We start from the raw sequence: 17,142 nt of genomic DNA, 5'->3' as shown, positions 1-17,142 counted from the left end.
CCTTCACTACACGCTCATAAAAGAATGGTAGTAAAAAGGGCAAATAACATTGTAGCATTATGATTAAAATTGATTTGACTGCACACTTCCTGAAAGGGTCTTGGGGATCGCCACCTCCTTCCAGGGTTCCTAAGATTACACTTTGAGAACTGGTCTAAACCTGTCTTGATACTCTGTCCCTCTTTGTTAACTGGTTTAGGACCTGAGCATGTGACCTAATTCCGGTGAGTAATAATGTGAAGTAAGAGGGTGTGGGACTTGGAGGAAGAGTTTTATCCCTGAGAACCCATAAGAATTCTTTTCCTTACCTCTTGCCTTGGCCATCCTCCAGTGAGCAAGATGTGTTTGGAGCTGCTGTGGTATATCCCTCAATAGTGAGAGAAAAACAAAAAGAATTCAGGAAAAGCAACCCAGAACCCAGACATCACTGAGTAGGGCTCTGCATACCTGCATACTCCTCACATGCTTATTCACTGATGTATCCCCAGTGCCTAAAACAGTGCCTGGTACTTAGTTGTTGGTGCTCAATATTTATTTGGTGAATAAATAAGCATAACTTCAAATGAGTGGTTTTCGTTTCAAAGTAATCACTTTGGCAGGCTGTATACATGACCTATTCCATTGATGCTGCTGGAAAGGTATCACACCAGTAGGGACTGAATTTATTGAAAAGAATTTTTTTTTTTTTTGAGAATAAACCTGATTTTTGAGACAATCCAAAAGTTATTCAGAGCCAAATCTGATGAACACATTCTGGAGCCATGCTAAAATGCCAAACCTGTGTTTTCCAACTAAGTTGCTGCATTTGGGTAGATAAAGGTCAAAAAACAAGATGTGTTTGATTTTCTAAGACAGTAAACTGACTCGGAACCTAATTGCAAAGAGGAGTTCTAAAAATGTACACCAATAACAAGTTGCAAATGTATATGTGTTTGTGTTTATGTGTGAATGAACCTCTTCCAAAATGTCTGCAGACTACAGACATTGCCCCTACTACATGCTCCTACTACATCAGTTTTTCAAAAATGAAAATCAGATCCTTTCTGTCCCCCACCCCCGATTAAGAACGTTTAATGGCCTCTCGTTGTATTTAGCATGACATGAACTTCCTAACCAATTATACACACACGATCTGGCTCCCATCCCCCTCTTGGTAATCTCACTATGGCACACAAAGTCCCAGCCACAGTGGTGCCCTTTGTGGCACTCTGTCCCTTGAACCTGCCATTCAGTTTTCTTCCCACAAGGGTTTAAACTCTGATTCTTTTCCATCATTCAGACCCCACTTTCAAATATAAAGTAATCTTTCTTTGGGCTTGGTTCTATTTGTTTACTTGTTTCCTTGCTTATGGTCTGTCTCCCCCGCCACTGGAATGGAAGCCTCATGAAGACAGTGATCTTGGTTGTGTTCGCCTTTGCAGCCCCTCCATGCCTGCCCTGGAGGGTTGCTAACCAAACTATTAATAGTGAGATTGGGAGGGAAGGAGGGAGATAGGAGGGAGGGAACATTTGCTTTACATTTTATTAGCTTCTGTTATACATGAATTTTTACAAGTATGTATTATTATAACTTTAAAATATTTTTATTTTACAGAAATAAATAGGTTCTGACTTTAGTATATGTATTAAATTAATAATCTACTCCCTATTTACTCATACACATGCCTTAGAAACCACTGTTTCAAATACCACAGCAAACATTCAGGCCACACAGCTTCTACTAATGTGTATATTCAAATCTGGATAATAATGGACAAACTTATAAAGCCTTTCTGTTGTAATTCATACCATCTGGACTATTTCAATAACAGCAACCATTTCTGGACCTAGAGGAGAATATTTCTTGTCAGAGCCTGTAGGCTGTAACAGATGAGAAGAGGGGCTGAGTCACCTCTTAATGGCTACACTTTTATTATTTCTGTGTTCCGGCCAAGACCATCTTTCCAGGGGTGGCAGGGTGGATAAACAAAATCTTACTGGATATTGTGCTAGCGATTCTCTTACCCATGGCCTCATTTTATTTACAAGATCAATTTAAGGCTGTTTGTAACTAACTGCAAAATACTGTAGGACAGGTTCCAAGGCCCAAAGACTTCAGAGTCCTCCTTGTGGGCTCAGTGGTCTGGGAGTCCTCCATAGAGGAGAGAGAACTGTGGCAATCTTCACCCTGCAAGCTTGACAAAAAGCTGAGACCAGCCACCAGCTCTGCTTTCTGACTTCTAAAAGGTGGCCTTATACTTGGCTGGATTTGGCTCCCTTAGCTATCTGACTGAATCTCTACATCATGCCGCATTTCCAAACATGATTCATTCCTGGCAAATCCCTTTGGATTTTGGCCACTTGTAGTCTGGCTTGAAATGAGAGTCCTGTGCCACTTACAAAGTCCTGGCTACATCTGCAGGGAAACAGACCGCTGTGGTGCCCTTTTCCTTTCATCTCCACTCAGGTGAAAATCTCCAGAAAAGAAAACTGTCCCTTCACATTACCTGTCCCACCCTACTCTGACACATACAAACATACAGAACAGCGTACAATTACCTGATGCCTGACAATCTTCCAGGTATTCCATTCTTAGTGCTTTAGATTTTTGTCTAGTCTGCTGAGTGTTTTGCTCTAGAATTTTTTTTAATGTTTTTTAAAATAGTTTATTCACTTGGGGAGTGAGAGCACAAGCAGGGGAGAGGCAGAGAGAGAGGGAGACAGAGAGAATCCCAAGGAGGCTCCGCACTGTCAGTGCAGAGCCCAAAGTGGGACTCAATCTCATGAACCGTGAGATCATGATCTGAGCTGAAATCAAGAGTCAGACACTCAACAAACTGAGTCACCCAGGCACCCCTAGTTTTTTTTTTTTTTTTTGGTGAAAGGGTTCTCTTTGAGCAAGAATGCCTGATGAATTTATTAAGCTCTAACACTTTGGTTTCCAACTCTCCCATTTGTCCCCAAATCAATTTGTTAATTTAAAAATATGCCATGCAAAACTTGATTATGCATAAATCACACAAACAATTATAAGATATTATCAAGAAAGGTGGTAAGATATCAACTGGAGTAGTTCTCAAAACCTTTATTTCTGGGAGAGAAACATACCTCCTTTAGTAAATACAGTGAACACGCGTGTAACACACACACACAATGGGCAAGCATTTTGAGCATTAATAGGGACTGTCTTGAATTCTGATATAAAACATTTGGATCACATTAACATAAGTCGTTGACACAAACTCATCTTCTTTAGTATCTACTCATACTAAGTATAACGTTTTTTATATTTTTACTGAATATATGTATATATATATATAAAGGAATATTACTTGGTTACAAAAAGAATGAAAGCTTGCAACAACATGGATGGATCTAGACAGCATAGTGTTAAGAGAAATAAGTCAGTCAGAGAAAGACAAATACTGTATGAATTCACTCCTATGTGGAATTTAAGAAATAAAACAAAGAAAAAAGAGATACACCAAAAAGCAGACTCTTAACTATAGAGAACAAACTGATGGTTACCAGAGGGGAGGTGAGTGGGGGGATGGGTAAAATAGGTGAAGGGGATTAAGAGTTCACTTACTATGATAAGCACTGAGTAATGTCTAGAACTGTTGAATTGCTATATTATACACCTGAAACTAATATAGCACTGTATATTAACTGTATTGGAATTTAAAAAATAACAACAAAATAAAAAGATTAAAACTTACCAATCACACATATCTCCTATTGGGTCTCTCCTTCGGCCACCTTGTTTTTACTCGGGCCCTCTACCCCGTCCCCTCCAGTACATATACACACTCATGCACAAAGCTAACCTTGCAAACTGTGGTGACTTCTAAGCCTTTCTCAGAGCAATTTGGCTCATTCTACTCTTCTAAACTTGCAAATTTAAACCCAGAGCACCGATCAGCCAACAAAACACCCTCCAAGGAAGTGGGGGTGGCGGGACTATCAATGACCCCAAATGCTTTTTAGTTATACTGAAACCTATTTAAAAACCACAGAGCACAAAAATCCAGCCTTGACTTGAACAGTTCTGATTTAATTCTGCACCAACGCACCCTTTTATTTCACATAGTCCTAGTCTCCCTCCTCTTATTTGAAATTTTCCCTAATGGTTCAGTGAATATTTATTGAATGATTACCATGGACCAAGCATTGAGGGATATAAGGTCCCTGTTCACAACAGGAACTCAGAATCTCCCAGGAACACAGGACAATGACAGTCCTGTAGGGAAGAAGTAGAGTGTATCACAGGCTCTTGAGTCAGACTTTCTGGGCTGAAATACTGCCCAGCCACCTGACTCCATATTGACATTACTGAGCTCCCAAACCAGCCTGAGGCTTCCTTCCCCTGGACATTGAGTTTAGTAAACAATAAATGCTTTGTGGTCTAAGTCACTACTAGTTAGGCTGTGTGTTCCTTGCAGCCCAAAGCATCCTGATAGTATTCTCATAAAGTAATCTGAGGGTATGATATTTCATTTTATTGGTACAAATGTACTCAAGTGTCACAAGTGGAAACAGTCAAGTGAGCAAAAAGTCAGTGAAAAATGAAGTATGGGAATTATTTACAAAGGACTGATTGAGTGGAATAATTAAATAAAGTAGCAAAAATATGGAACTTTCTGTCATTTGAATTATAATATATATCTAGGATATTAACATTTTTCTACATTATATTTTCTTTCTTAATTAGGCCAGAAAAATTATAACATATTGATAAATATAACTTTTCACAAAATTTTTTGTTATTCTGAAAATTTGAGGCCACACTATGTTTTTTTTTTTTTTTTCCTAGTACTTGCTTTATGTTACAGATATTTTCCAGGAAAAGCCGTGTGTAAATAATGTATTTAGAAATCAAATTTTATTCTAAAGCTCCTAGTGAAACTAGGTGTTTCAAAGAAAATTATGATAAATCTTTTTGTATGGTAAATGACATCTTTGTAGAACAAATAATCGCTTTATCACTTATCCATTCTATAAGATAGTATTTTAAATATGCTGGCTATCCTTAAAAGGGTTTTACCTATCATCATTTTAAACCCAGACTTTTATATAACTATTTTATTTATTTATTTATTTATCTATTTATTTTAAATGTTTATTTATTTTGAGAAAGAGAATGATCAGGGGAGGCGCAGAGAGAGGGAGAGAAAATCCCAGTCAGGCTCCACACTGTCAGTGCAGAGCCCAACGGAGGGCTCAGTCTCACGGACAATGAGATAATGACCTGAGCTGAAACCAAAAGTTGGATCCTTAACCAACTGAGGCACGAAGGCTCCCCTCCGTAACTATTTTAATGAAGAGTTTTCTCTAATATGAATCGGATTACAGAAGGCTGAGGTGTTGAACAGTTCATATCCTTTTATTCTGCAACTAGCATTTCAATTTCACCTTACTTTTAAATTTCCTTTTGATTTCATTATTTATATTTTGCCAGACAAAGTTTCTTTTCCTGCATTGTTAGCGAGGAAGAAACCTGGAGGCTTGCCTCCTGATTTTATTTCTCGCTTTATAAACCTCTATCAATGATGTCATCACATAAGTGCTCAAGTTGAAATATAATGGAAGAGAATCTTCTATATGCTGGGTAAACTGCCCATATAAAATTTCAGATTTCAAAAACGTTGATATCGATTAAAGTATGGTATTGCCTTAAAGTAACAGCTTAAGACTGAAAATCATATGTGAATCTGCCTGTCCCTTTAAAGAGAAAAGCAATTGCATTTTGGTTGCTGAGCTCTCTTGGATTTATTTTATCTTAACAGCTGTTCCTGAAGTCGATGTTATTCAAATGAGGGGTTTCAAGCTCTTTGTTATGTTTTGCAACTTATGGTGTATGCTATCAAACATAAAACCCAAATTTAGAATGGGGTGATGGGGGAGGCAATTAGCAATACTAGAGAAATAAAATAATATTGAAAAAAACCCTCTAATTTTTATTTAACAAAGATACAACTGATGAACATGATCTGCCTGAGGCCCCGGTAACAGTAGCAAGGCAAAATCCCCAAACCTCTAGGACTGAAAGTTGGATGATATATTTAGTAATAAGTATATGTGTAGTGGGGAGGGGTGGCATTCTAGATGGAAATAATGGAAATTTTCTGTGGTTATAGAAGATGAGAAGAGAACATATCAAACACTTTTCAGTCCTGGAAATCTATGCTGGAAATAAGCATATTATAAACTTTGCCTAACATAGGCCATTCTTTGATCTTGGAAGAATAACTTTACAACTCACACTCTCTATTTCATTTATTTTTGGTGCACTTGTGTTTCAAAAGGCAGCAGAGTCTGAATGTTAAGACTATGCAAACCCTGAGCAAAAATATATGCTTTGCTCTGTCACATACTTGCTGTGGAAACTTCAGTTTGCGTTTAATTTACAAATTAAAGCAGTTCACTTCAGTCATAGCAAAGTATATATCAAGTTTTTAACTTACTTAGGAGTTATCATCTTTATGCGTATGTAAGATTTAATAATTTCCTAGTATTAATGTTAATGATTTATTGAATGATTATTACTTGTTAAGCATTGTTGTCAGAGCCTTAAATATGAATGTATTTCATCCTCAAAACAACCCTATAAGGTAGATATCATTATTGCCTTTATTTCCAGATTAGGAATTAACCAGGGAGAGGTTAAATAATTTGCCCAGGATCACACAGCAAGTAAATTTCAGAGCTAGGGTTCACAGGGCTCTTTTCTTAACCACCATGTCATTACCAACCTATTTAGGACTGCCTTATCTCTGTTGCTCTCCAATCATTTTTGTTCAAAAGGCTGCTAATTAGTGAAGAGTAGTTTTTTTTATTAAAAAAAATTTTTTTAACGTTTATTTTTGAGAGAGAGAGAGAGAGACTGGGGAGAGCATGAGTGGGGGAGGGGCAGAGAGAGAGGGAGACACAGAATCTGAAACAGGCTGCAGGCTCTGAGCCGTCAGCCCAGAGCCCGACGCGGGGCTCGAACCCAGGGACTGTGAGATCATGACCTGAGCTGAAGTCAGATGTTTAACCCACTGAGCCACCCAGGCACCCCAGGGGTAAATTTTTAAACTGAGGTAACCACGCTCTGCCTATAGACACAAAGACTGTCCATGTGGTACAGAACATGGATAGTTTGAAGGGAATCAATTCCACACCCTCCATTTCCACACTTTTCTTCAAATGTATCTGCCTGAGAACTGGCTTGTAGTCTCTCTAATTAATTGCCATTTTTCCACTTAACAAAAGAAAGTCATTCTCACACACCCCACTTCTTCCTATGGTGCACTAACCCCAGGTTCACAAAACACAGGAAATCTGAAGACCGTGTTAGTGTTGAGAAAGAGGGAATGTGATGAACAGAACTGTTGCCTGATAGAGCATTACAAGTAATTCAAACGATAAATCATCACGTGACTCTTGGCATATAATTGAGAATTCGAAGAACTGAGTAACACTGCTACAGCAAATTCCTCCCATTTCCATCTACTCATTTCTGTGGATAAAGTACTTCAGCGTTTCTATCTATACAGTGTCAAAGGCATTGAATAGAATTGAAGCAGAACCCAATCATACAAGCAGAATATAAATATATTCATCCACAAATCCACAGGATTTGAAATCCCTTTCATTAACACGTGCATTTTCTTTTTTTTTTTTTTTAATTTTTTTTTTCAACGTTTTTTTTATTTATTTTTGGGACAGAGAGAGACAGAGCATGAACGGGGGAGGGGCAGAGAGAGAGGGAGACACAGAATCGGAAACAGGCTCCAGGCTCCGAGCCATCAGCCCAGAGCCTGATGCGGGGCTCGAACTCACGGACCGCGAGATCGTGACCTGGCTGAAGTCGGACGCTTAACCGACTGTGCAACCCAGGCGCCCCAACACATGCATTTTCAATAAAATCTCATTTTGTAACGTTTCACGGTAGTTATCAATTTGTAATATAGCCACTCTTTGATCAGTTGTGTACTACTAATAATTTTAATGATAACTCCATCCAGAGACATTTTTAACACCTAGAACCTAGAGAGTCACTGGAAGTAAAATGATGTCAATATATAGTTAAAATGTCTGTTATGAAGAATGATGTAATGATCAAGAAAAATTTTTCATGCATGAAAATACACAATAAGATACCATCCTGTGGGGAAAATGGAGTGAAAATATGAATTCAAGAATAAAAAGCAAAAATTTAAATTTTCTAACTGTTAAAGGAGTGCTAGTGTATAGACATTGAAATAATAATGTTGGGTAAAAATTACTGTGGGCTTTAAATTCTTTGGGACATCTTTATTTATTTATTTATTTATTTATTTATTTTATTTTTTTATGTTTATTTTTTGAAATTTATTGTCAAATTGGTTTCCATACAACACCCAGTGCTCATCCCAACAGGTGCCCTCCTCAATACCCATCACCCACCCTCCCCTCCCTCCCACCCCCCATCAACCCTCAGCTTGTTCTCACTTTTTAAGAGTCTCTTATGCTTTGGCTCTCTCCCACTCTAACCTCTTTTTTTTTTTTTTCTTCCCCTCCCCCATGAGTTTCTGTTAAGTTTCTCAGGATCCACATAAGAGTGAAAACATATGGTATCTGTCTTTCTCTGTATGGCTTATTTCACTTAGCATCACACTCTCCAGTTCCATCCACGTTGCTACAAAGGGCCATATTTCATTCTTTCTCATTGCCACATAGTACTCCATTGTGTATACAAACCACAATTTCTTTATCCATTCATCAGTTGATGGACATTTAGGCTGTTTCCATAATTTGGCTATTGTTGAGAGTGCTGCTATAAGCATTGGGGTACAAGTGGCCCTATGCATCAGTACTCCTGTATCCCTTGGGTAAATTCCTAGCAGTGCTATTGCTGGGTCATAGGGTAGGTCTATTTTTAATTTTTTGAGGAACCTCCACACTCTTTTCCAGAGCAGCTGCACCAATTTGCATTCCCACCAACAATGCAAGAGGCTTCCCGTTTTTCCACATCCTCGCCAGCATCTATAGTCTCCTGATTTGTTCATTTTGGCCACTCTGACTGGCATGAGGTGATATCTGAGTGTGGTTTTGATTTGTATTTCCCTGATGAGGAGCAATGTTGAGCATCTTTTCATGTGCCTGTTGGCCATCTGGATGTCTTCTTTAGAGAAGTGTCTATTCATATTTTCTACCCATTTCTTCACTGGATTATTTGTTTTTCAGGTGTGGCATTTGGTGAGCTCTTTATAGATTTTGGATGCTAGCCCTTTGTCCGATATGTCATTTGCAAATATCTTTTCCCATTCCGTTGGTTGCCTTTTAGTTTTGTTGGTTGTTTCCTTTGCTGTGCAGAAGCTTTTTATCTTCATAAGGTGCCAGTAGTTCATTTTTGCTTTTAATTTCCTTGCCTTTGGGGATGTGTCAAGTAAGAGATTGCTATGGCTGAGGTCAGAGAGGTCTTTTCCTGCTTTTTCCTCTAGGGTTTTGATGGTTTCCTGTCTCACATTCAGGTCCTTTATCCATTTTGAGTTTATTTTTGTGAATGGTGTGAGAAAGTGGTCTAGTTTCAACCTTCTGCATGTTGCTGTTTGGGACACCTTTAAAAACACCTCACAACTTTATGTTAAAATATCATGAATTGCATTATGCTGGAAACCACACCCTTTACAAATTTATGATAAAAAATTATAAGTGGTAACATAAAAATGTCGGAGGGAAGCTGCCTGGGTGGCTCAGTCAGTTAAGTGTCCAGCTCTTGATTTCAGCTCAGGTCATGGGGCAGTTGGTGTGTTCGATCCCTGCATCGGGCTCTACACTGATAGTGCAGAGCCTGCTTGGGATTCTCTCTCTCTCTCTCTCTCTGTCTCTCTCTCTCCCACACACACACACACACACACACTCAAAATAAATAAACTTTATTCAAATATGTGGGAGGGATACAAGTTTTTCAAAATTCTTTCAGGGAGGTATATGAGCAAAAAGTTTGAAGACCACTGATCTGGAAGCCCGAGAAGATCTCCCTAGGGTAATTAATACCTGGTCCAGGTAGTCATTAACAATACCATTTTACACATAAAAACATGACTGCTATGTAAAATAAAATGCCCTTGGTCACTGCGCTTATGCCCTGGACATTCAGCAAATAAATGTTAACAAATGAGAACTGAATATACCATTTTGAGTTGACACGGGCACTTTTTTCTATGCCCTTCTTTCATCTTTAAGGACACTGTGTATGGCTCTGCCTACCACACTATGTGTTTGAAGAAAACATAACATAAAACACAACTTTTAAGAGCACATTTAAGATAAAGAAATGTACTACAAAATTCTCTTGTGAACTTTCTGTTAATATAAGCCAGGCCTATGAACTACTTGGATTATATGATTTCTTTTTTTTTCTTTTTTTCTTTTTAAATGTTTATTTTTATTTATTTAAAAAAAATTTTTAATGTTTATTTATTTTTGAGAGAGAGAGAGAGAGAGAGTGCGAGCAGGGGAGGAGCAGAGAGAGAGGAAGACACAGAATCTGAAGCAGGTTCCAGGCTCTGAGCTGCCAGCACAGAGCCCAACATGGGGCACGAATCCACAAACCTCAAGATCATTACCTTAGCCAAAGTCGGAAGCCTAACCAACTGAGCCACCCAGGTGCCCAGGTTACATGATTTCTAAAACCAAATTTAAGACCAAAGTGTCCTTTGGAGATTAAACCGGTAGTTTACTGAAAATCAGAAATATCCTGAAAATCCAGGGCCTCAGGTCAAATTGGATACAGTTCACACCATGTTCACGATCTTAAAGAGAAAATCTTGTAATTTATTCTAGGGCCAAAATGAGACCCCAGAGAGCTTGGATTCTCATTTTCTTCTGCTACCAATCCTTAATAAGTAACTTCTCTAGGCCTCATTTCATCATTTATAAAATGATCAGGATTATTTCCATATCTTTGGTTCCCCTTCCACACAGAAGTTCTACGCACTCATAAATTTAACAAACATTTACTGAGCACCTGCTATGTACCAGAGCTGTGGAAGGTGCCAGAGATTCAAAAGAGAGTAAGACCAAGTCCCTTTCTTCCAGGAGCTTCTAGGTTCTGAGAGTATTAAGACTGCTTAATTGTTTGCAGATAATTACAATACAGAATGATAAACGCTGTGCTAGAGGATTATGGAAAGCACAGTGATAGCTCAGTGGAGGAAGTGTGAAGTTAGGGAAGACTTCACAGAGGAGGAAACACTTACATGTATCTTTTTTTTTTTTTTATTTTTTTTTTTCAACGTTTATTTATTTTTGGGACAGAGAGAGGCAGAGCATGAACGGGGGAGGGGCAGAGAGAGAGGGAGACACAGAATCGGAAACAGGCTCCAGGCTCCGAGCCATCAGCCCAGAGCCCGACGCGGGGCTCGAACTCACGGACCGCGAGATCGTGACCTGGCTGAAGTCGGACGCTTAACCGACTGCGCCACCCAGGCGCCCCGTTACATGTATCTTTTATTTGGTCTATTGATGCTTTAACTGTTTGTTTGTTTTTTTAATTTGCATTACTTTTAAAGATGAGGCAATACATTCATATGGTATAAAATCCAAAATGTACAAAAGGGAATGCTAGGAAAGGTTTCCCTTCTACCCTCCCTCCCCCCCCCCCCCCCCCAGGCTGCCCGGTTTCCCTTCTCAGAACAGCCAGGATTGCCACTTTTTCTTGTACATTCTTTCAAAGATTTGAATTCTCTCTGAAAAGAATGAATATAAGATAATCAAATGAAAATGGGGGACTGAGCATTGCAGACAAAGGGAACAGCCTGAGCCTGTGGGAGAATTGGGGCCCATGAGGCCGCAGGACAGAATGAGGGTCAGCTCCTTGAGGGGCATCCCCATGCTAAGAAGTTTGGATCTTATCTTGCAGCATTTAGAAGAGCCCTCAGTGGATTTAGAGCAGAGAAGGTACCTGATTAAATGGATGACTTAGAGGGGATCCTGGGTGGCTCGGTCAGTTAAGTGTCTGACTCTTGGTTTGGGCTCAGGTCATGATCTCACTGTTGGTAAGATCGAGCTGCCAGTGCAGAGCCTTCTTGGGATTCTCTCTCTCCCTCCCTCTCTGCCCACCCCCCACAATAAATAAACAAACTTAAAAAAAATAAATGAATGACTTAGAAATAAATGAGTGACTTCTGGCAGAAATATGGAGAATGAATTAGAGAGAAGCAAGATCAGTGAGAGCAACCCATTAGGGGGCAACTGTAATAACCCAGGGAAGGAGTAGTGAAGACCTAAGTCAGTACAGAATCAGTGGGGATTGGAAGAGGGCCAACTTGAGCTATTAAGGAAAAAGGATGAACAGCATTATAGAATCAACTGGATTCCAATGAATTGAATTCTTATTCCCTCCTCATCTAAGAATTGGCTGAGTCAAGTTCCAAGAATAATTAGAATTAATTATCCCCTCCCTTTAAGCTGCCACCAGGGCACCCTGTCTTGTCTAGATGTTTATCTCAGTGAACTCAAGATGCCTAAGCTTCCCAGGTCAAATTCATCACTCAAATTCGAATCCCCATATGGCTCTGTCATCAGAAAGTCCCCTATACCCACATTCTTCTCTGACCAGTCTCTTCACCTTCTGGCTCTGGGGGAAACCTGGCTTTTCTCTGAGGACACTGAATTCCCTGCAGCACTCATGAGTGGCAGCCATCTTCTCTCACACTCCATGTACCACCAGGCCAGAAGGTGGTCCAGGCAGACTTCTTGCTTCTCCCTGCCACTTCCAAACCATTGTCCCTTTCTTGCTCTCCCCCATCAACTGCTTTGAAACTGATGCCATCAGACTGCACCTCTCTTCTGACCCCCTTGCTCTGTGGCCCTCTCCTGTCCTCCAGATCACTCCCACACAGTTCTTGGAGATTTCAATAGCAGGTTCACTATCTTTCTCTCTGCCATTCTCCTACAGTGAATGGTCTATCCAATCTCATGGCCTCTTCCTTCCCCAATCTCTTTATTTGCAGTGATCTTTTCTTCTGCCACATCACTTCAGCCACCAAGCCAGTTATCCTTACACCTTGTCATTTATAACTGTCCCCCTCAGTCATCTCAGTTTCAAGCATATTACTTCTATACTTCAGTGCATGCCTCTTCACACCTCAGCTCAAAAAATTCTTCTCCTCCACTAGGCACTTTGTTCATTTGACCCTACTGCTCTTTCACTCTGTTTATCTCCATTCCCCAGACCTTCTTTTCCTCCTTACCTAGCTTAGAGTCCACGGTCTTGCACTATAATTAATTCTTTAAATATATGCTCACCTCTCTTGGCCCATTATTGTTTCCATTATATTGTCCTGAAAAGATATTTGTCTGCATTCCTTGTCTCCTTCTCTCACCTCTTCCTCCTTTGGTAGCTTTGACCTCATTCTATCCTACTGCAGACAAAATTTCTCCATCAAGCAGGGAACATGGATGCACATAGCTCTTGGGTGACATCTGATTGCTTGTCACCAAAGAGAGATGAGAATGGTATCTACTCCAGAAAGTGCTGGGAAGAGGTTTTGATTGTTTCAGCTTAGATGATGTGGCCACCTTGGACCAATTACTGTTTCTAAGGAATGTGGTCAACTAGCCTAGCCTGGATCGCCTACTAAAATCCTCAGCAAGGCAGCATTACCACAATCAGCAGTCCCACCAGATCCACGTGGAGTAGAGGAGGAGCAGTGAAAAAGCTGGCGCTTTTACTAAAGAAAAAGAGATGAAGGATAAGTGAAAACAACGGATACCTATAATATAGTTCTTCAGGTGGTATTGGAACCTGGAAAAGTGGGTGGCAGGCAAATCATAGAAGACATGATTGCAGCATATTTAGATTACAAATGTATTCCATAACCAAAGTAGAGCCTGTGAAATAAATTTCAAAGCCTCATCCAATAAGATATAAATAATGAAAAAGAAAATATTAAGAAATAATATTAAGCAAGGGCCCTATAAAGTAAAATTTAGAAAATGATAAGAGGGATCTAATTTATATGTTGCAAATCAGCAGCACATGAACTGCATATCCAAATCAGAGCAATACCCAGAAAAAAGCACTTCAAAAATATACAATTAATAGCCTTCACTTTTCATTTGCATGAGAAATAACACTTTAAATTTAACTCACTTTCTGCAAAACTAGGGTAGGCAACCAAAAACATGAATACATTCTGAAATATTCAAACGAACATAGTCTTAAGGAACAAAAATAAGCAAGGGTGTCTGGCTGGTTCAGTCAGTAGAGCGTGCAACTCTTGATCTTGGGGTTGTGAGTTGGAGACCCATGTTGGGTGTAGAGATTACTTTAAAAAAAGAAGAAACAAACAAAAATAAGCATTTGGAGTTTTATTTGTACAGAAAGTCTTGCTATATGGTTTGTTTAGTATAAGAGTATTTTTTTTTAAACGAAACATCCTCTTTTTTAAACTATACAAAACAAACAAAATAAAACAGGAAAACCCATAAACCCTGCTGGAGGTTTTGAGATGCTAAAGTTCTCAGAACTGCTGTTTGCAATTATAAGAGATGATGAACTATTTATAATCCCAGCATTTTCAGAATTCAGCATATTTAAATGTTGCTACCTGATTTACAAGCCAAGGGATTTAAACTAGAACTGCAAGCAATATGGATAGAATAGTCAAACCCAGACCAGATGGCTCTTTAATGCTTTTTAAGTAGGTTGGTGGTAGCATGGTGTTATCTGAGGACCCAAAAAAAGCAATTCAAAAATATCTCCCTTATTCAAGTCTTGGTGGCTGAAACTCCACCTTTAGCAATTGGGGAAGGTAGAGGACATATGTTGCTTTTGCCTGCCCAGCATTGATTTCTTTTTCTGGTAACAACATCCTGTTTTTCTTAGGAAAGCACTTCTCCTTAGGTCTCCTTGAAGCAGTTAAGGGGCATTGATTCTGACCCTAAATTTGGAGGTGAGCATGAGACCTGATCTTGACTAAGCAGAGTACCCCACCCTCTGGCCATAGCAGTTGGTTAAGGGACAGGTAGAGAACCCAATGATATCCATTCACGGGATTTCGTATGGAAGGACAGAGAAAGAGAAAGTACTCTTTCCCCTGGGAAGCTAGCAGTGGAGAGTGCTATATGCCTGGGGCCATTCCCCCTTCTTTTCTGCACTCCCCCCCCCCCACCCCGCACCCCTCACTTAGGTCAACCACTATGGTCTGAGATTGGGGAATGCCTGTGTAGACTCCTGCCCAGACCTTCAGGGCCAAGCAACACTTCCACTTGTTAACATTTTCTAGCTTTTGGAGATACCCTAGGACAATTCATTGGCATCTATAAACCACCGACTCCCATATTTCCCAGGCAAATGCCAGAAGACATGTTCTAGAAGAGCCATGTTACCCTATGTAAACGCATGATATTAATATTTCTGTTAATACTCTCACAAGGGAGTTTGGAAAAAAGAGAAATCTCTATTTGTAAGGAATCACTTGATTTTTTTTTTTTATTTGGCCTCTTGGAAAGAAACTAAATGGACATTCAAGTTTTCTAATTATAAATGTAAAATATAAATACTGAATTTGCTCTGTATACAGTAAAGATGACCTATGTACTGTAAAGATCTTAGAGTGTCATAGTCAACGAGGACCTCTAAAATGAATCCTAGTCCTTTTCCCTTCTTGGAAGTCTTCCATGGTGACTAACAAAATGCCAACCATGAAGACAAAGGCATGGTGAGATTTTTTTTTTCTGAATGTGTTTCACTTCTCCCTCATTTCCAAATTTGGCAAGTTTCAAGAAGAAATCATCTACAATGAGAGGAGGTGGCTTAAAAATAGTTCCATCTTATAAATATTTAGAAGTGAACTGACCTGAGTTTATGTACATGCTCCATTACTTCTGTTGCTAACCCTCCTCCAAAATCACTTACTGTCTGCCTCTAGTAGGACAGAGGGACACTGTGTGACAATGTCCTAGACATCAGGGATATAGCAACAAATAAAGCCAGATAAAGACACTTCTCTCATGGGGCTTATATCTGCTGTTGGGTGAGACAAAATGAAAACAAATTAGTTAAGACAATAACACCAAGTATGTGACAGAGAGTGCCATGTAGGCAGGATGCCTTAGGTGGGGTGGTCATTCTAAAATCTTAGGGCAGAGGACTCCAGGCAGAGTGAACAAATGCAAAAGCCCTAAAGCCAGAACAAGCTTGATGTGTATGTATGTATTAGTATATAAAGTATGTATTAGTTTCCTATTGCTGCTATAACAAATTACCAGAATCTTAGTGACTTAAAACAACAAACATTTATTATCTTATAGTTGTGGAGGTCAGAAATCCAACATGGGTTCAGGGGGCTGAAAGCAAAGTATCAGAAGGGCCACACTTCCTCCATAAGGTTTAGTGAGAACCTGTTTCCTTGCCTTTTCTAGCTTCTAGAGGTTGCCAGCATTTCTTAGCTTGTGACTCCCTCTTCTACGTTCAAAGCCAGCAGCCTAGCATCTTCAAATCCCTCCATGACCTCTCCCTGTCTCCCACCCCATCCCTGCCACCTTCTTTTCCTCATAAGGACCCTTGTGACTACATTGGGCCCACTCAGATAATCCAGGGTAAGCCAAAAGGCCATTCTCCACCTCAAGTTCATTAACTTAATCAAACCTGTAAAGTCCCTTTTGCCATGTAACAATTTCACAGGCTCCAGGATTTAGAATATAGACATCTTTGGGGGGCCATTATTCTAAATACCAGAGCGTATAGAGGAGGAAAGTGGTTGAGAGTTTGAACTCTGGATGGCTAAGCGGGATGGGAAGCCATCAGGGCAGGAACCTGATCTGGTTAAAGTTTTAACAAGATTATTGTTGAGTGTTGTGTGGAAAATGGAAGTAGTGATGCCAAAGTGGAAACCAGAAGACCAATTAAAAGGCTATCACAAAAGGGGCGCCTGGGTGGCTCAGTTGGTTAAGCATCCAACTCTTAATTTTAGCTCAGGTCATAATCTCACAGTTGGTGAGTTTGAGCCCCACATTGGGCTCTGTGCTGACCGCATGGAGCCTGCTTGGGATTCTCTGTCTCCCTCTCTTTGCCCCTCCCTCCCCCACTTCAAAATAAATAAATAAATAAGCATTAAAAAAAAAGAGGCTATTTCAATGGTACAGGAAAGAGATGATGGGGTGTTTAGACTTTGGGAGAGCTACTTA

The sequence above is a fragment of the Prionailurus viverrinus genome, chromosome C1, assembly GCF_022837055.1.
Source record: "Prionailurus viverrinus isolate Anna chromosome C1, UM_Priviv_1.0, whole genome shotgun sequence".
Lineage (NCBI taxonomy): Eukaryota > Metazoa > Chordata > Mammalia > Carnivora > Felidae > Prionailurus > Prionailurus viverrinus.
The sequence above is the reverse complement of the archived record's forward strand: the minus strand, read 5'-3'. Positions refer to the sequence as shown.